General features: G+C 46.7%; 2 protein-coding genes across 8 annotated transcripts in view; one reads left to right on the forward strand and one right to left on the reverse strand.

The window, feature by feature from the left end:
* Window positions 1–19870, forward strand: part of LOC133393276 (rab3 GTPase-activating protein catalytic subunit) — a 113656-nt gene that overhangs the window by 53159 nt on the left and 40627 nt on the right. The window lies entirely within an intron of this gene.
* The window catches only part of LOC1278113 (leucine-rich repeat and fibronectin type-III domain-containing protein 3), a 104066-nt gene that overhangs the window by 51496 nt on the left and 32700 nt on the right, over window positions 1–19870 (reverse strand). For all 7 annotated transcript variants that reach the window (XM_061657469.1, XM_061657468.1, XM_061657467.1 and 4 more), the window contains exon 2: window positions 5566–5608. The gene's annotated coding sequence lies outside the window, so the exon portion shown is untranslated. The remainder of the gene's footprint in view (window positions 1–5565; window positions 5609–19870) is intronic.

Below are 19870 nucleotides of genomic sequence, written 5' to 3' on the forward strand. Positions count from 1 at the left end.
AGCAAAGTTATGGCAGTTGTCCAACCTAATCCGATTAGCGGGGACCGATTTGTGGCGTGCTTTCACTCGATACAGAGGAGAGTGCGATTTATCCACCCGTCTAAAGAGCATCCGAGTCGGAATGCATGTCTCTCTAGCAAGGTCGTTGGATCACAATGTTCTGCTTAGAAAATAATTAATGAAAGGTAAATGAAACCCACGCTTAAAGGTCGGTTAGACCAGCGCTTTTTTTCTGTAGTAAGCTCCTCAACATGTTTAAAACTGCCTTCTGGGGGATGCTCCTTTCTGTCGGTCCTTTCTTCTTTGTTTTGTCTTGAATTGTTAACAAGGATTAGACTCCTCGGGGGTAATTGTGTGAGATAAACACGCTTTCTTCTTTGTTGCATACGGGCCCGGCTGCTCACCGTCTCGGTTTGTTCCACACCGTGTTAAGCGGTACGCTAATTTCATGGTAGGATTTGGCCTAACAAAAAGCGGGCCCAGTTTTCCGCTCTCAAAACGTTGTGCCCAAAAGATTGTTGGGCATGATAAATTAGTGTCGCCTTCCGTTGCTATCCAAGTCGCTAGTTCACACAGTCCACAGACATGGACGTCCTTGAGCGGTAAGACAAACTCTCCCGTACAATAGAATCCATTTCTCATGGCACCGGGTGGGGTGCATGAAGAGTCATCGCAACCCCACGGTCAAATGCCCTGGGAATGAATCTCAGCAGGGCAGAACGGTGCCAATTGCTGCTTAAAATCCAAAGTGCAAGGAACTTCCGGGTTTTAAGCAATGTTCGCAGGGACATCGCCCCGGGGGCGAACTGGAAACTCTGGCTGTGTCTAGCGTCTTCTGTGCTGTATCCGGGAAAGATGAAATTTTGCGTCCATTCTCCCATTTCTTCTTCCCCCCCTTCCCCATCCCCACACACACACACACATTGGGAGAGTTTTCCATCATACGTTCGAATCGTCGTCCACTGTAGACGAGAAGGATAAACTTCCAATGTTTGCTTTGTTGAAAGATTTTTCCCATCTTCGATAAAGTGCATCCAATCCGCCTCGGGTGGGGGACGGGAATGGCTGGATCGTGCTTGTGGAAGGATTAGCGCCTCGAAGAAGGCAAGGACCCAGACAGTGCAGGACAGAACGAGGCAGAGAGATAGACAGAGAGAAAGAGAGTATTCCGTGTGCGTCTGTCGAGCCAACACGAACACTTTTCCGTTTTCGTGCTGTTACCATTGTCGGACGGGCATAGTACTGTGCAGGGATATTTCGGTGTAGGAGAATTCCAAGACCTTGCCGTGCCGTCGGGTGAGCAAGAAGTTTGAATTCTACACACTCTAAGCACACACGTGCACACACGCGCTGATTGTGCACGGTGCGAAATAGAAAAAGTTTTTCCTTGCAACTGCAACAACTACCCTCACGGTGGGCGGGCGTCGGCGGTGTGTGGACACACACGTGCACTTGTGCAATGCCCGTATCGCATTCCTACGTGTGCGTGTGAACGTGATTTTACTTGCGCAGAACTTTCGCTGTTGCTGATGCTGGTGCACTTGATCCCAAGCCCGAGAGGCGCACAGTTGAGGAATATTGCAATGAATATTCCTTCCTCTTGGGCTGAGTGAATTATTGTTATTATTATTGTCACCCCTGTTGGGGGAAAACTGCTTACGTGAATGTATACGCAAATGTAGTTTTCCACTTTCTTCAAGTTGCGCTCCTACCCCGGGAAAAGGGTTGGAGTGTGATATCAGCATAAAATTCATCTTTTCGAGCTACTTGAACAGACCAAAGTGTGGTCGTTTTGTGAGCCACTTTGGGGTGGGCATTTATTGAATAAGTATGATATTTTTTTCGTCCCCCACCGGAGGAGCATCGTCATTTTTGTCGCCAGCGCTCATATGTTTAGAGGATATGAACAAATTTCGTGCCTATCGTATCCTTTCTGCAGATGGTCGTTCCCGAGTGGCAATAGCGTGCGGATGGGTTTGGGCATGGAAAACCAATCTTTTTTCCCCCTTCTATGCGCTGGATGGATATTGATATTGGATTTTTCTTCTTTCTTTCATCGAAAGTACGATTTTTTCCGTAATAGAGATTTTTTGCAGTAGTTTATCATTTTCAGTAGTTTGGAGTGCACACAAAACACTCCCAAGAAGGACTGCTGGTGTGTGTGTATGTGTGTGTGTGAATATGAGTGTTTGAGGCATATGTTGCGGTATGAAGTGAAAATAACAACAAAAAACATTTATTTTCGATCCCGAGAAGCGTCCAGACACGGAGAAGCGGAAGATTTCTATTCATGAAGTTTATTTTGTGCGATAAAAACACTCCCAGACAGGTTTTTGGTGAAGCATTTCACTTCACCCCGCCACACGAGGGAAGTTTTTTCGGCATTTACCACCCAGTTCGGTGGCCGTCGGAATCATCGATCACAGTTTATTTATTTTGGGGTGTTATTTTTCCTCCGTTCGAATTATTTTGGTTCGATCGAAATGGACCGACCACTCGTCGGCTATCAACACGGAGCAATCGGACGGCAATATTCCTTTGAGAAGATATAACAAGAATGAAGGTCGACCGTGTGTATTTGTAGACTTTTAATGGTCTGTAAATTAATTACTGCAGTATTCTTAAAACAAGCGACTTGTTCTGTACACTGATGTACCGCATTCATAGGCAAGTGTGCTCTTAAGTGTTATTTAGAAATGTAAAACAGCATTCGTTACCTCATTCCGCTGTAGTTTAGGCAACATTCCAAAACAAACTAGTCAGGTGAGATTGGTACGGTTGATTAGTTGGCTCACTGCAAAATTTATGCACGAATCTGATCCGAAACATCGTGCGTTCCGCTAGATCGATCGCTGTGTAGCGAAGGTACACCCATTCTCTACCACAATAAGCGTCACGCGCACGCGGTCACACGTGCCACGCGTGTCGTGATCGGTGCAAAAAACAGAGGGAGTGAAGGATTTATTTTATGTGAGTTTCGAAATGACCAGCAACGGGGGGACCACGGCGACGATCTGGCATGTGATCAAAAGTTTTGGCGTTTTTGGCGATCGTGTGTCCATGAAATTAGGAACGAATGTAATCACGCTGCAGTGACCCAGTCAATCAGCGCGGACAGGACCGAAAGGACCGTCGAATGGAACGAACGGAGCGATAGCATAATGAGATTACGGTTGCAAGAAAGCAATTCAACCGTTCCAGGGGAGTGTCTTAAAGTTGACAAATGGAAGCGATAAAAAGGGCAAAACTGTGCTTCATTGTTTCCCACGGTGTAAATCGTAGCACACAGTAACAGTGTTTGCCACACATCAACGGCAATAAAAAACATACTAGCAAAAAAACACATACTTTTACTTCAACAGGAAAGAAAAACAAAGCTCCATTCGAATGGGGAATTTCGAAAGACGCCTTTTTGTTATCTCAATCGCGCCCGGCCGAGGGCTTCCTTCCGATCCGACGATCCATCCTTGGCCATAAATCATTCGATTATTTGTCGTAAAAATCCAATATTCATGGTCCCGAGGGATCCACCCACTTTCACACGCGCGCTTTCGTTTGTGTTGCCGGTTAGGTTGTTTGCCGTTTTTTCCTGCCCCGTTTTCTTCCGATTACTTGGATATCGTCCATGAAATAGGCATAACTATCGCTCATCTATCGATGCTTCTCGGTGGGCCAGCCGGTGGCAGCGTTTTTTTTTTCTTTTCTTTTGCCCTGGCCTTCTCCCAGGGTGCCCCAAAAACCGAACTTCTCACCCGAAAGTAACATGATTGACAGCTTTTCTGGCAGCTGTAACTGGGAGTTCGACAAGAAAAGGGATGGAACCGAGAACCATTCCGCTGGACTAGCGCCAAAACATGGAATCCCCCTCGGGTGTTAGCGAGAGAGCGAGCGTAGGGGAAGAGTCTCGTCAGAACTAGAAGTCAATATTAGGATTCATGAGACAGCCATATCTTCACGCGTCTCCATCGGACAGATTAGAGAAATGCATTTAACATGAGATGGTTATGAGCGTGTGTGTGGGTGAGTTGCGATTGAATTTATTACGGTTCGATTACACTCTTTGAATCAATCCATGGCTGGTTGCGCAAAACGAGGTAGTCAAATCCCAGCTAGATGTGGATGTGAGTGATTACATTCAAGTGTAATAATGGGACCGTCCCGTGTGTGTTTGTGTGCGCATCTCCGGTACAGCTCAGTTGCCTCATTACGCTTCACCGGACTCGACATTGGCCGATGCGCGTTTTCTTGACAGCTTTCGGTAAAGACCCGGTTGCGTCAATTATTGCGAGCGCACGTGTCCTTCCAGCTGGAAACATACACTTTAAAGTGACACACATTCAAAACAGAATCTGTAGATGGGTGCCTTAAAACACGCTAAACTTGCTCTACTTCAAACGTTCGTAGCAAGTCGGGTCAGCTGTCGTTGACAGTGGCTAAAACTGTCGCAAATCACATTGATTGCATTTTGGTAGAAGAAAGGAAAGGAAAGGAAACGGCCCGACATGGGTCACATATTCTGCAGTGTCCGTGTGTGGATGAGTGGGTGCGTGTTTGCCATTGCTCTGACCTAGGGACGTCCCATAGCCACAAATGTCAGCTGTTGTTTGGTGCTGCATCCACTGTCAAATGTCACCGTGCCTCGGTGGAGTAAGGGTCAGATGACATTACGATCTTGGTTTTACGGCTTAATTAATTTCACTCCCCTCCAGTCTCTCGTACGCTGCTGCGAGTGCAATCAATGCACATGGCCAAGGCACCTCTGTTATCGATGACATTTCACCGATCGGAGTTCTCTTGTTTCCCCGCAGTTGGTCCCTATAGTTTATGAAAAATCAATCGCTTGTGCTTTCAACCATCAACATCCTGTGTTGGGACCCGGTTGGGAGAAGATGGCGAAGGATACGGCTGACACAAATTGAATCCGACCACCATGTCCTCCACTCAGTTTGGTGTGTCCGAATGGGTGACGCATCGATGAAGATCCTGATCGTCCTCGAGTGAGCGTTAGCTTGCGGACGGATGATGACAGCGATATAAATAAATCTGGTCGGTTTGATAAAGCCGTAACGCAATGTCGCGACTGGTTTTCAGCACTCTGGCACTGTCAATACAAAACAAAAATGGGTGGCAGAGGGGGTCTATCAACCAAAACTCCCGCCACACCAACTCGTTGCTGTTGGTTTAGTGAACTGCGGGGAAATGCAAACTTTATTGATTGATTACATCAAGTTTATCAATCAAAGTTTCCGCCACGGCCAAGCATCCTTTCCGAACGGCAGTTGGGCGGTGGTCCGATTTGCTTGTTTTGTCGCAGGCAAGTTGGCAATTTTGGTTTCCGATTACGGCGCCGCCCGGTGCGGCGGTCAAGAGCGGTGCCCCGGACTTGTAGCGCAGAATTATTGTCGCGACCGAAACGGAACAGTGAACAGTTGTCGAGTTGTGTTGACTTGGCGCTGACTGATTGGAGTTGTTGTAGTGCTGGCAGGGGCGTGAGGCGCTTGTCGCCGGTTAAGTAAATGCTGTATGTTTCGGGGATGGACAAAAGAGTGGAACGGCGGCACTTACCAACGATGGTTGGGATGTTGTTGCTGGAAGATAGAAGTTCCGTCTGGAAGGGAAATAAAAAAAAACGATGGAATTGATTCATTAAATAGTTTCTGCAACAACTGTTTCTCCTATTGAATGTCTGATGAAATTTGCCTGAATTAAGGAGCAATGAAAGATATTCTTTAACAACAATTCTATCGTTAGAAGATGGAAAGTTTAGCTTGAAGTTATGTTATTATGTGCAGGAGTCTTACTCTTGGGAAGCCTTCTTCATATAATGAGTACAATTACAATACAAACGAGCAATCAGAAGTTATTTTAGCTAAGAGCTCTCTTCCTCTCAAAATCCTCTTCCTGGTTAATGCACCCTTTGTTCAACTGTCCGATTCGTATGGTGCAAACTTGTGCTAATATTTGCTAATAATTAGCACCAAGATATGCTCTCTGGTACGAAATTGAGACGAAATATTATAAGCAGAAACTCGATTGCATTCCGCTGGGAAATAATCCCTCCAGCTAGAGTGTGGTCTGCGCTTTAACGAGACTCCTTCAACTAGATTATAATGCCTACACAAACTATCATTGGGGAGCGCGCGCGACGATGCGAAAGCTTTGCGGACGATTCAATTACCGTGCCTGAAGACAGTGCAGCCGGAGAGCAGCAACCCTGTTAATGAGCTTGTTTCCCCGTTTTCCCGTGTCCAGCGCCACTGAACCGTGCGCATGGACTAAACTGATCACGGCCACTTTTCGATTAACGACCGTAATCAATTTCCAGCCCTAATCGACCGAACGTTCGAACCACAACAATGGTCCGTTTTGCTCGATTGTGGTGTGTGCGGTTCAGGCTCGCGCGTTTAAAGCTTGCCACGGACTATGTGTTCATGCCGTCGGTGGTGGTTTTGAGGCGCAGCAGTAGCAGCAGCAACAGCACCACAAACAGCAATAGCCCGCTTATTATCGAGTGCCGAGTGGTAAACTCCTCTTCTTGCGGCAGGGTGAATGAATTGTGCTGGATCGATTGATAATTACATGCACCGAAAGATGCACTGCACGTTGGTGTGCAATGGGTGTTTAGGAGACTTGTCCAGGTCGTCTCGCTGTGCTGAAATTGGTTACCCTGTGTGTGTGTGTGTCTCTCTCGGTCACCGGATGAAGTTGACCCAGAAACGAGAGCACTTTACGTCCAGCGTGTCAAATGCAAACGTGCGCTTAAATGGGAACCATAAAAATATTGCCTCGCAACGAGGGAGAGCGACAGTGTGGCCACGGTAGCTAATTTGATTGAACCGCTGGTTGGTTGGTCGGTGATCGCTCGGTCAATTTCGAAACACGGTCCGTGTATCCGTGCTCCCGCATGCCCTTCGCAACGAATCTAAACCACAGTCAGCGCACCCCTGCAGTGGCGTATATTGCCACACACTCACCGGAATGCATGTAGGCACCGGCACCCCGTAATGGAGTTCTTTGCGAGTACGGTGCGGAGTACCTCAAGACGCCCGGTGTCAAGATTCGTGTGAACCTAGTAATTCTTCTCGCGTGTTTACAGCGTCAGGAATGTTGTCCGAACGGTGGTGGCAGTGTCGACGGAGCTACTCGCTTGCTACCTGCATCGACGGAGTGCAGGTGCATCATTAAAACCAGTCCTTTTCGCGTGTATGATTTGATGAACTGCATCGAATGGGCTCCATTTGGATGGTATGTGTTTGTGTGTGTATGGTTGTTGTTTTTTACATCTACTGCTTCTTACTGTCGCTCGCAGCTCAGTATATTCTGATCACCCGGCCGGAAAGCCATTTTCTCACGGTCAATTCCCCAGCCGCAAGTATGTTGCACAGCGTCTCAAACGAGCTACTTGTTAGGGAAGGCAAGTAGCAACAAAATAAAGCCGCCAAATGGCATACAAAATCGATAGTTGTGTATGGTGTGTCGGAAAGGGTCAAACCTGTTGGTGTTGTTTGCAGGCAGCTGAAGGAGCTGAGGTTGTAGGTCGACTCGACCCCGCAAGCCATCGTTAATCTGTGCGAACGTTTGAACTGTGGCTAATGTAGGGGATTAAAGGCTGAAGTCTCCGAAGCATGCATAATAGTGTCTAGAAACAGTGTTCTCACTAAGCTGCTGCAGTTGGTGGATATTTCCCAGGCTCACGAGGAGAGCTCCCGTCGTGGACGATCACTTTCTTACGACAGTCTCCGAAACTCAGACGGCCATTACATGGGCCGGAAATGATATCACTCATATCTCGCACCGAGCATGTCTACGCAGACGAAACATTCAGCCCGATTCGAAGAAAGTCCAAGTAGCGTCATCGACAGCGAAAACGGCATAACATCATCAGCCGAGCCGGGTGCGTTGGATTGTGTCACTCGGACGCACAATCGGCTTCCGAGAAAAGAGAGGAAGAAAAGCGCCGACATCTAATTGAGATAAACGTAAAATATTCATTCCGAATGTTTAACAAAAAAACGCACGGCCCGAAACAAACGCAAGCCAAACTCGACGTTGCCGATTCCGTTTGCTCGTAAAACTCACAATCTCATCGCTGCAGATAATGGCATGGGGTAGCCAGTTAGAGAGAGGGCCTGCGTTACATCGTCCGGCTGGATGGCGGATGCATGAATTAATGCAAATGGTTCGTCGGGCTGCTAGCTCCCCTCTTTCCTGGCGCCACTACCACGTCAGTCGTAAAACCGTAAGACACACAGTGGTTTTGGGTGTTCGCTTATAGCGGTCGGAAGTGACGACAAAGTTACCCCGAAAACAAAAAAAGGCTAAGACACTGTCACTTTTCCCATCGCATTCGACACCTGCGGCACTTCTCCTTGGGGGGGAGAGAGACCCGTGAGAGTAGCTTTAAGCCGGAGAATGTGTGGCGTGGTGCGTCTGTAAGTGAAAATGGAAATGACGGAAATGCTACCGAAAGAAATCACGAGCTGTCGTAGTGGCGGTGACGCGATGATGGTAATTTCAGTGTCCAATGTTTATTTTGTGCCATTTTTTGTTCGTTGGTGACGAGATTTTCAGCATCCTCGCACCGTCTATAATTTTATTGCACCCTTAGGAGTTGGGAGCGGTTGAATGTCCTTTGATTTGAATATACATCTTTTTTAGATGCAAAGACTAATTTAGTATTTTGGAGCACTAGTAACAATAAACACTATAGTTCCCACCCAATTGCTAGCATTATAACACTCAGATTTTGATATTTAAAAGCTTCTTTCCTTATGCACACAAACACCCATCAACGCTAAACGTTCTGTAACTCTACCATGCCGACTGAAATCAAATCGATCCTTCCTTGAGTAAAGTGCAATTTTCCATTTCACACGCTGAGACGGAACTGATGTTGGGAGTGATTTTATTCTGCACTTTTAATTTCATCCCAGACCAAGCCCTCTTTCACACGATAGTGTACTATAACAGGAGAGCCAAACGCCGAGAAAGGTTTCGGTTTTCGATTAAAAAATTCCAACGGATCCTTTGTTGCGTTCGGTCCGTTTCAGCTGTTGCGTTGATGGACGTGCTGGAGATGCCTTGCGTGGTGTGATTTTTTCTAGTTTGTTTTTGTTTGTCCCACAAAGATAGACTTCCAGCTCGAATCGGAACCTTGCATCCTTCCGGAGGTTAGCACTGGCACTATTTTCTTTGACTCGTTCTGGTTTTGGGTTTCACTAAGGGTTACGGAATGGGTCCTCTTTCAACTAGCGTTCAGATTTGGGGCTTTCCCCGCCGACAGATAACACTACAGCGGAATTTCTCGTTTAAGCGTGCCACAAAAGCGAGAGCAAAAGCGTGCTTTCAGTGCACGGAACTTGGCAGGCTCGATCACTGTCATCCGTCACTACGCTGTAGGCAGTTGAAGCCGCGAAAACAGTTTCCTAGATAGATTTGCAGTTCCATGCTGCAACTATTACATTTCATTTGCATCAGCACCACGCGCCACCCATTCGCGATGCGTTTGGTTGTGTTCCTTTCCATGCATTGGAGATGCATATCCTCTTCCTTCATTTTTTCGCAGTTTTTGTTCGCCGAAAACACAAACTGAATTCAAAATTGGTGGAATATCGTTCTGATTGACGATAGTAGGGAGGTAAAAAAAACTTGTAGAAAAGCGTCGTTCAAAAAAAACCCAAATCCATAGAATGAAGTCCGCCAGAAAGCAAGCAAAGGAAGGAGGCCTTTGTGTCTTTGTTTCGAATGACCAGTTTGCATGACAATTTGCCGCATACAATCGCCCTACCAATCCCCAGACACACAAAAGCTTCCGTACTTGATATTGTCCATTCCGAACGATGATGATGATGATGGCGGGTGATGATGGTTCTCTAAGAAAAAACTGTCACGTTTCAAACCGTGCGGGCGCTCGGGCGCTGCAAAACGGGGTGGAAACACAACTACTGTGTGTTAGCGCAAAGTCTTCTTTTTGTTCTCGTTCCAGCCCTCATTTCCATCAATCTGCGGTGGGCTAGGCCAGGGAAAAGCTCCACAGACAGACAGACAAACGATTCTCGATTCCATTTCCGGTCCGTTGCGGACGATCTAGTGACACACGACGGTGGTGCGTGACGGTGGTGTGGATACGATTCGGTTTGCATTTTCGAACGTTAAGTTAACGTTTTTAACCTGCTCCTGCTCTTAGGTTAGTGCACCAAGTTGCTGCGACTGCTGGCGACTGGAGCACGATCCCGGGAAAACAAGGCTCTCAAACGCCCCGAGGGAGGCTTGCTCGGTTTGAGACACTGAAACGTTACCACCAGGAAGTGGAGCGCATATCGTGAGGAGGGAAAGGGATCGTGGTGACTTTGGAGACATGGTTCCGTTGTTCACACTTTGATAAGCACAAAAGTTATTTGCTGGTCATTTAGGGTGTGTACGGTCAGGCGTGTTGGTTTTCCACTTTTGTGAGGATGAGGGCAAAAATATTTAGTTCTTTCCAAAAATACAAGCACCATCACTGGACGGCATGGTGTGAGCTTGCTCAAGCATCATCTCAAACGAGTTTCACCCTCGCTTTTAGATGGTACTCGTCAGTTTCGTTAAAAGACTGAACATGAATGCACAGGATTCCGACAGCATTATATCGTTGCGGTCCAACGGGGGGAGGGCCTCTCTCTCTCTCGCTCTGCGGTGCATAACTTTTCGAAGCTTTCACACCGTACAACCGTGCGACGCAGGGGTATAATGTCATTCCGATGCACTAAAAACCACACGAGACTTTGTATAAAGCGTAGCAAATGTCATAAAAAATGCAACCGAGCGAACTGTGTGGCCTAAACCCTTCCACACTAACGATGCGAAAGGGGCTTCCCTTTTTTAAATGTGCATCAATTCACGTGCGATGGCAGTGCAAAATGCAATTGCATTTGTGAGTTGAATCGGAAGCAGCAGCAGCAGAAGCATAAGTTCATGCAGGGTAAAAATAAAAACGCTCTTCGACGTTCGCGCGCATGCAAATGAGAAAAGGATATTGCACTCTGGCAGCACCACACACAATTCGCTTATCACTTCCGGCAGCCATTTGTCACCGTATTTGTAGCGTCAATCAGCTGTTCTAGGATGTTTGAATTGTGCTTTATGTGAGTGTATTTTTATGCTTCTTCCAACGTAGAAATCGATTTATCTCAACCACCCAAACTCTAATCCAAACACGTGAGAGGGTATATTTGTATGTGTGTGTGTGTGTGTGTGTGTGTGGCGATTGAATCGTTCCCCGAAACGCCACAATTAATTCACGTGGTTGTACCACACGACTCGGCTCGGGTGTATGTGTGACACAAAAACGTGTGACCGCTCTTCCGGTGGATGGCTGTCAACACCGGTTTTAGCGTGCCCAGTAACCCAATCTCCGGTTGGCGCACAGGAACTGTCCGTACAAAAAAACTCCGCAAGAAACTCAGCTCCAACTCGATACTGCCCGTCTGATGGATGCGATATGACATGACCCAGCCCGAGCAAACTAGGCAGTGGTTTTAGAGGAAGAAGGGAAGGGACGAAGCACCTCCTTTGCTCCACAGCTTGGCCAGGGAAGTCTAAAGTGACAGAAACTTTTACGAAACACTAAAGCCCGTCGGCTTGGACGTGTGGTTGAGATCATTCTACATCACCGCGGTGCTCTCCATCCCGCTCCAAATATCCCCCTTCTTGCGGGAAGACAATAAAGAAAAGTTTTATTTTAAATTAGCTTCTGCTGTCCCGCTCTGTTTTTTGTTGTTGTCCAAAGGACGGGTGAAGGGCTGTCCAGTGACTCGGTGATGTTTCGTCCTCCTGCAGTCAAACCCAAACGAACGCTAACGAAAGTGTGTTTTATTTTACTCGATTCCATGCTTTGCCCCGTTGTGATATGAAGAGCGTGTAGTCGTCGGGTGTGACACTTGTGAAGTGTTTGGGCACCAACTAACCATCAAACAGAGGAAAAAAGCAAATGGGAAAACAAAAAAAAGGTTTTCGAACGATTTTTTCTACTACTCGTCCATGTGTGTGTGTTTCTGTGGTTTTTCTTTCACCAACAAGCTCCAGTAAAGAGTAGTCACTTCTTTTCTAAAGTTGTGCCACTTGTTCCAGTAAGTTAACCACTTCTCGTAACCAGAAGCTGCCCTAACGGTTGGACTTTTGTGCATTCGATTTCGTGTAATGACGTCTGGGGAAGGAACAAAAACGAGTGGCTAAGGGAATTCGGGAGTCTTTTTGGTTCACTTCCGACGCTGTAATTGAACAAACCACCGCTGACGGGTCTGGCTAATGAAGTTCGAAGGAGTCTTTTAAAAAGTGAGCTTGAGTTTCGTCCCCGGTCCGCTCGGCCGTCTGTCCAACGCGGCGAGTGAGTTAGTGTTAGTGGTTTGGTAAGGGAAATGAAATAAGCGCTTGTGAATTTCCACCGGAGTTCATTGCAATTTCGTGTCTTGTGCACAAGTGAAGCAGATGCATGTATTTTCATCTCCCATTCTTCCGTTCCGTCCGGCAACTGCTTTGGTTTGTATTGTGCACAGAGGGAGAGTGTATCACAAATGAAGTGGCAGCTTATTTGCTACACAATCCTCCTCCGCTTACACGTGTTTCAAACCCGGGGCAGCAAGGGTAAGCTGTAGTAGAGCACGTGTTTTTCAGCTGGTTTTCCACACTGTCCTTTCTTTTCATTAGGTTATGTTTGCATTGTGCGTCATGCGGAGCAGTGGGACGTTTTGTTTCAATTTAAATTGAATTTTAAATGCTTCTTTGTGTGTTTGTGTCGTGGTAAGACCTACAGCATGAGTGTATGAAACGTGTCTAATGAGGAAAAATAGTACAATAGAGCAGGGGCTGACACTGGGTATCCTGGAGGGTGAAATGGCTTTTAAATGACTAAACATTAAGGTTAGTGAAATTGATTTTAATTCTCTTGGTTTCGCTTATTTTACAAAACAAACCATGATTCTGATGGAACATTGAAAGAAATTCTAGTTCTTTGCTTCGTTCTTCCCATCGCAAGTCACTCCTTGGTACCATTATTTCGTTCCTGCTCTACAAACAATCCCTACCAGCACACTTATAAGGCAATTCGATTCCACTTAGCGTCCATCATCCTCTGCCTAACCGGCTGCAAAGAAGCGTGTAATTGTCTCGCTTCCGATTAGGTCATACCGGTGCTATTTTGAAGACAAACAGCAGCAGGGAAACATTCTCACGCGAAACATTCCAGCATAAACGGGCAATGGCAACGAACCACCTACCAACATGAAAGCTGTTGTGATTTGCAAGACACACACGTGGGGCTCACAACACCACGTAGGCCAAAGCATCCGCCGGACAGTGGGCAAGCTTTCTGCTGCGGGTCAAATACACACACACACCTGAGAGGGACGATTTCCAAGCATGTTCCAACAATTGCGTGCCACAAAAATTCCACACTTGATTATGTCATCGGTGGAATGAGCGGCCAGACGACACCGGAATGGTGCAAATATTTGCCGACCGCTCGTAATTGTCATGCGATTCGCTTTTAGTCTGCGGGTGAATTCTTGGAGAGGTCTTCGGAATCTTCATTATCTTGTTTCTCGTATCGCGGTATGGAGGTGTTGAAGGTCCAAAAGTGATGCTTGATTGGAATATCTTGCTCGAATGCAAGGCAAGAGAAACTGGAGATTCTACTTTAAGGGAATGGCATGATTTTGTGACTTGCATTTGCTCAACACAATCACATGTCACATCCTCTTCTGGATCATTCTTCCAATACCATGATTGGCACGGCGTAAGAATTAATTACTTCAATTGATGCTCCTCGGCTCAAACTGGATAACACTCATCCATACTCAGCATCAATCAGTATCACCGTAACGACAGGGCTCGTTTGGGCTGAGGACGCAACGCGATCACTGATGAATGACAGCTGCCCCATCCGATCCGTCACCCCAACCGGGGTGGATGGCGAATGTCAAACATAATTTAAAAGTATCATGCCTTCAACGGAACGAGCTCAATTTCCCGAAACCGAGATTGCGGTGTTGATTTTGTTTGTGTGCGCCAGCACACCCATTTCTCCGTTAATTCTTCTTGTACGCAACGAGAAGCCGAAAGGCAAGGGCGCCGACGCCCGTTGACTGATGATTTCATCAGAACAAATCATTTGGTTCATTAGTGAAAAATGGATATCAGCACCCTTGACTCCTGTTCCAATTTTCCAGCCGAGGCTGGAGGAGAACATTGATTCGGTTCGATTGGAGCGAAGTTTGTTTTCAATCAAACTTTTCTTTTCCTCCCGTTCAGGAAAGCTCCTGCTGATGCAACGTGATACGCACGTACTGCTGTTGTGGCTCGGCTCGAGGTCCGTTTCGGGGATCGGGAAATCAACGGAATAAATTAAACCCGACGAAGCTTGAACGTGCGAACAACGATACGGATCGTCGGTTCGATTAAAATCGAGCCGACCAAGCCCACTGTGACAACGGGCTGTCACAGAAAAAAGGAGCTATAGCGATAGGACCACTGCGGTTGTTGATGAAGCAGCTAAAGGGGGAAAAATGGCAAAATGATATACGCAGCAACATTTTATGCTGCTGTTGCAAAAGTGTGTTGCAATGTAAACGAATATTGGAAGAGAAATTCAATCTCGATATTTTCAATATCGGAAAAAAATAGTTTTTCCTGTTTTTAGGTCATTTTTTCTAACTACGAACTATCGTTTCGATTTTTTAGAACTCTCAATAGCTGAAGCCTGTTACAATGTGCAAAAGGACCTCCTTCTCCACACATCCAATCACTCATGCATGAGTCAGCAGTGGGAATTGATCCTCTTTTTCCCTTATCTAATCCAATGTAACTAACCGACTTGGGTTTGGGCTGGGTGGGAAATTAAATGAAGATAAATGGTTTCTTCGAGAACGATGGAGAGAACAGGAGGAGCCAGCCACACGCCAAAGCCAAATCCAATGAGTGCATTACGGTGTCCCATTCTCAGAACGATTGCTGCAGCTCTAGTTAACGACTGTGAGTTTGTCATCGTAACCCTGTTCTTAGGTTTTACAATTCTCGTTCAATTTAAAGCGATTCGGAGCTCTTCGTAAATTGCTGCACAGCCCAGGAACTGCTAGCGATGACACGATGTGCTCTCTATCATTCGAATCTCTCCATGGACTTGCGTCCGGTACCGGTTACTAGGACGGGCAATAAAAAGGAGCCTGCCTGCCTGCTCAACATTACATCTTCTTTACGTTGTTCCATGAAAATGGTCCCACTTCCACTCCCAGACTGGGGAAATATCTCTTTCTCAGCTGAAACAAAAGCACAAAAAGCAAGAAGAAGAAAAAACACACTGCAAATAATTTGCAAACTGATGGAATTTGAAATTCCTTGCATTGGCCCCACATAAATTAGTAAATCACGCAGACGAGAGCGAGAGACGCCGAGCCTTTTGTTATGTTTGTCTTTTCCTTCTCCCATCCCCAAGGGTGATAAATGTGTAGCCCATTTCGTTTATCTCCTGCTAAGGCCTGCCGCTTCCACCCACCTTACCGGGTTCCGGGTGCTTTGGAATGCCGGCATCGCTTGTACCGGCAAATGTCGTGCAATGTCTCAGGAGAGTACGCGAGATTGTGTGTGAGTGTTTCTCGGCGTTGGTACCGAGATGTGAATGGAATAAATTTCTTCCCTTCAGCCGGCTGAGTGGAGTGGGGGAATGGAATGGTGGATTTGTGTTGCGGTAATCGTCTACATTTGAAGTAAAATGGTGTAATGCGGGATGGGGGAACAAATGAACAAAAAAACAAGTAACAAACCACGACAAAATACCAACGGAACGCTCCTCCAGACCCCAGATGTCTGAGTTTACCAGCTCCTCGTCTGCTGCTGCTGGTAGATACACAACGGAGCAGGTCTGTAAAATATGGCTCTAGCTTCGTTGGGGTTGGTAGAACATCCTGTGCGATACTATTTTTAGAAAACAGAAGAGCGTAACAGATTTTCTGCCACAAAGAGTACACAAATTTCTTAACCGAACTCCATTAGTAGTTCGATCGATTATGTTTGTGTTCCTAAAACTGTCAATGCCAGGAAGTTATTCAATTCCGGCTGGGTATTTGGGCTCTGAGAAATTGAGTTGCCGAAATGTTCTTTGATGATGGAAGTGCAACCGAGAATTTCACACAAATTGGTTGGTCCTACGGTGCTTGTAGAGTGTAGATAAAATTCTATTCTGTTGGCAACAGCTGACTTCGTTGTCAATGTGCTTTCGTGCAAGTTGCGAGTGTCATGTCTATAGCTAGGATCTCGCACATGGGACCACTGTTTGAACGTGCGGGAGATCTAAACTCGGTCGCTTGAATTTAGTTTAATTTGTGCAAAATCCTTTTGATCGGCGCGGCGTACAAAGTAAATAGGCTATGGCAGAGGGTGCATGTTCTGATGACCAAAATTGCAGCTGAGCATATAATAGAGCTCACATTCACATTAAACATTGAAAACGATCCAATTGAAAGCGAGCTAAAATCTGAATTCAATTTAAAATTCTTTCACGCGATCACATTCTTTAGATTCTTTCAGTGCAATTTGCTGCTGCAATTCTCTCTTTCAACCGTTTCGCCTTTGCACGCTCTGAATTCTACTCGTGCTGTTTTTTTTGCCATCCCTTTTTACCCCATTAACATCCGCGGTCTGGTGCTTTATTGATCTCGGCTGACGCGTACCGTAGCCTTCGCTGGGTTCGCTTTTGTTTTCGCCCATCTAGCGTTGCAGTGTTTTTATGTCCCTTTTCTGCAATTTTAACTACCAGCTTCTGCACCACAGACAACCTCTTTTACCGTACATACAAACGCACAAAAAACTACTACTCCGCGCCAACATTCCCGTGCGTTTTGGAATCTGTCCCGTCCTCGGCAACTGGCAACAAGGGTCCAGAGGACCGGGGCGTTATAGAAAGTACGGCGAGCGCATAGAATGGTGGACGTTTTTCGATGACAAATTTCTGTACGGTTCATACTTTATGCTACTGCTGCCGTCGTGTCCTGTCCTGTCGATGTGACAGACAGTGCCGGAGTCGGAGTTTCGGGAGGGTTTTGGAGCTGGAATGAATCCATTCGACCCATCGGCCTACAGCAGATTCACGCTGATGGTTCGCTCGGAAAATATTCCACCGAAAATAATAACCACATGGAGTGAAGCTTTCGTAAATGCACATTTTCCTCCATCGCTTTATCCGGCGGTACTCCTGCTAGTCGTTCCGGAACGCCGTGTGTCTGTGTGGGCTGTTGTTGTGCGAGCAGGTCCTTTTTGCTGTGTGTTTTTGTTTAGCGCTGGATTAGTATTTTTTTTTTGCATCGGGACAGAATCATATAAACACAATCACATGCACCTACGAACAGACACACACGCCCAACGGATGAACTCCAGCAGCGTAAGTGGCAAGAGTCGCTTCAGGCGGCCTGCAGTTCGATGGTACAGGATGATGAGGAGGACAAGATTCTAATTAAATTTTGTGCGCCATGGGAGGCAAGGAGAGAGCGAGAGAGAGTGAGAAAAAAGCGAAGCGATTCTTGGCATTAATTAATTTTTAAGATCATAATAAATTTCCCGCCCGTGGAAGGATGGAGCAGTGGTGGGATGCAAACACGCACAGAGGTGTGGGGTTGTGGGTGGCTGTGGCTCGGTTGCTTGGAAATGAATCCAAACCCAGGCAGAGATGGGGTCCGCCTGTACTCGCGGAAAGGAAAATGATGATGCTGATGATGTAGTTCAGCATGATGATGCCTGAAGTAGGCAATGAAGTTGAAAGAAGACGCACATACAGACAACCCACAGACATACACACACACACGTACGCACTGACAAGAAGGCTCGTTCGTCCGACTATACAGAGCAGTCGTAGTATGTCCTTTAACGTACGAGGCTTTTGGAGAGAAGACGCTGCACACACCTTCACGATACCAGCAGAAGAAGAGGAGAGAGAGAGAAGCGTCCGGAAAATTATACCATTAGACTAAGCCGCATGGATGGAGTAGATAATGGTATTATTAACGCGCTGCCGCGTACCTCCTGATGTTTGCATAACTATGCAGTGGGAGGGGGGGGGGGGTAACAGAAGAGAACTCCAAAAAAGAAACCCCAAGTCCTGCGACGCGGTACCGTACACGACGTACATAAACATTTGTAAATGTACACCTGACACGGGTACTTGAGCGCAGTCTCGTGGGGCCGCTTTTCTTCTGATCCTCTGGGTGGCATGGGAGAGCACAACTTTGTTTTTCTCCTTCCATCCGCACGAGTTTTTTGGCGAGACGGCGTTGTTGTTGTTGTTGTTTTTGTTGTGGATGAGAAGTTGCACCGTCTGCCTGCCTCCAGAATCACTCCACGCTCCGATGTAATGATGGCGCCGTCTCGACGTCATCCGGACGGTACAGCGGGAGTTCCCGACCACGATACCACCTCCTGGGGAGGGAAGTCACTGCGCCAGACCAACGGTTCGCTGAAATGTTTTCACCCAAATGGATGCAATGTAACGCACTACACTGCTGTGAGTCGAGTAGAGGGACACTACCAGAGGGGCATTCCCTGGGTTGACGTCCTGGTTTTGTGGGAACAAATGCCGCGTGGGAAAAGCAAAAAAAAAAATTCTACGTCACCCAACCGTATTCGAACAACAATAAAAAAGCTATAATCGTTGAGTTCTTAAAAAATTTGCATTCCAGTACGGAAGGCAGGGGAATCAGGGTAAACTTTTGCTTGGAGGAAGGAGCCAGGTCGGTAAAAACGGAAACTATGGTGCTAAAGAAATTCCACCGCACATCGTTAGGAGTAGTTTTGTCTCAAGCTTCTGGTGCTTCTCGTGATAAAACAGTTTAAAGAGAGTCTACACAAAAATAGTACAACAAGAGGGGTTTGTTGTTTATGGTGTCATTTTCTTGATCCCGAAAATGATTCAATAGAAAGAAAGGCACGGCTTTGTCGCGATAGAAAGGGTAATTGGAAAATGAATGATGAGTTTGAATGTCATAAAAATCCCACATCTGACGTAAATGTATCACCACATCGATATTCGTGCCGCATAAAATGCTTCCCAAAAATAGCCAAAATTCTCTTAATGCTCCTTCGCCGCTGGGGCAGTAGAAAACGATTGGAATAAAATATAGCATTTCAAGAAGGACGACATCGTCCAGATGTCACACCATCAAGCGGAGAATGAACGTCCACCAAGTGACCATTAACGTGCGTACGACGCACCCTTGACCGCATGATAAATGGATCCGAAGGCATAGGCGAGGCGGGCATACCCAAGCACACACACGAAACAGCCGCAGGACTCCAGCCGAAACTAATATCCTGACGCTTCCACCGTGTCGACGGGGTGCTAATGGTGTCGGTTTTCAACGCGCATCGCCACGAATGCTAGACCTAGACCTTGCCTGATGGATGCAAATGACAGACGCAGATGAGACCGCTTTGTCAGGGCGTACAAGGACGCGTTGCATTTGCACTCACCGCTCTTGAAAGGTTAGAAAAACTATCGCCTCGCTGGGTGGTTTAGAGAAGTGCCAGTGGTAAGTAAGTTTCCACGGCACGACACATTCCAGTACACGATCTATCCACTCATTGAGCAGTACGATCATCATCATCATCATCATCATTACCATTAATACGCCTCGACGTGGGGACGCACGCCAGAAGAAAGTCATTTCTTTTCCCGTTTTGTATGAAAATTTCCATTTTCCGGCTCCTCCTCCGGTAAGGTCGGGTTTTGATTTAGGGCTTTCGGGGCACGGAGACGGCATGGAATGGACACAAAAGCGCAGATTAAATGTCGTCGTCAAACAGCCAGCTGCCCGTCTTTGCACATCGTTACCGATGCTGGGGACGCTTTGAT

The sequence above is a fragment of the Anopheles gambiae genome, chromosome 3, assembly GCF_943734735.2.
Source record: "Anopheles gambiae chromosome 3, idAnoGambNW_F1_1, whole genome shotgun sequence".
NCBI lineage: Eukaryota > Metazoa > Arthropoda > Insecta > Diptera > Culicidae > Anopheles > Anopheles gambiae.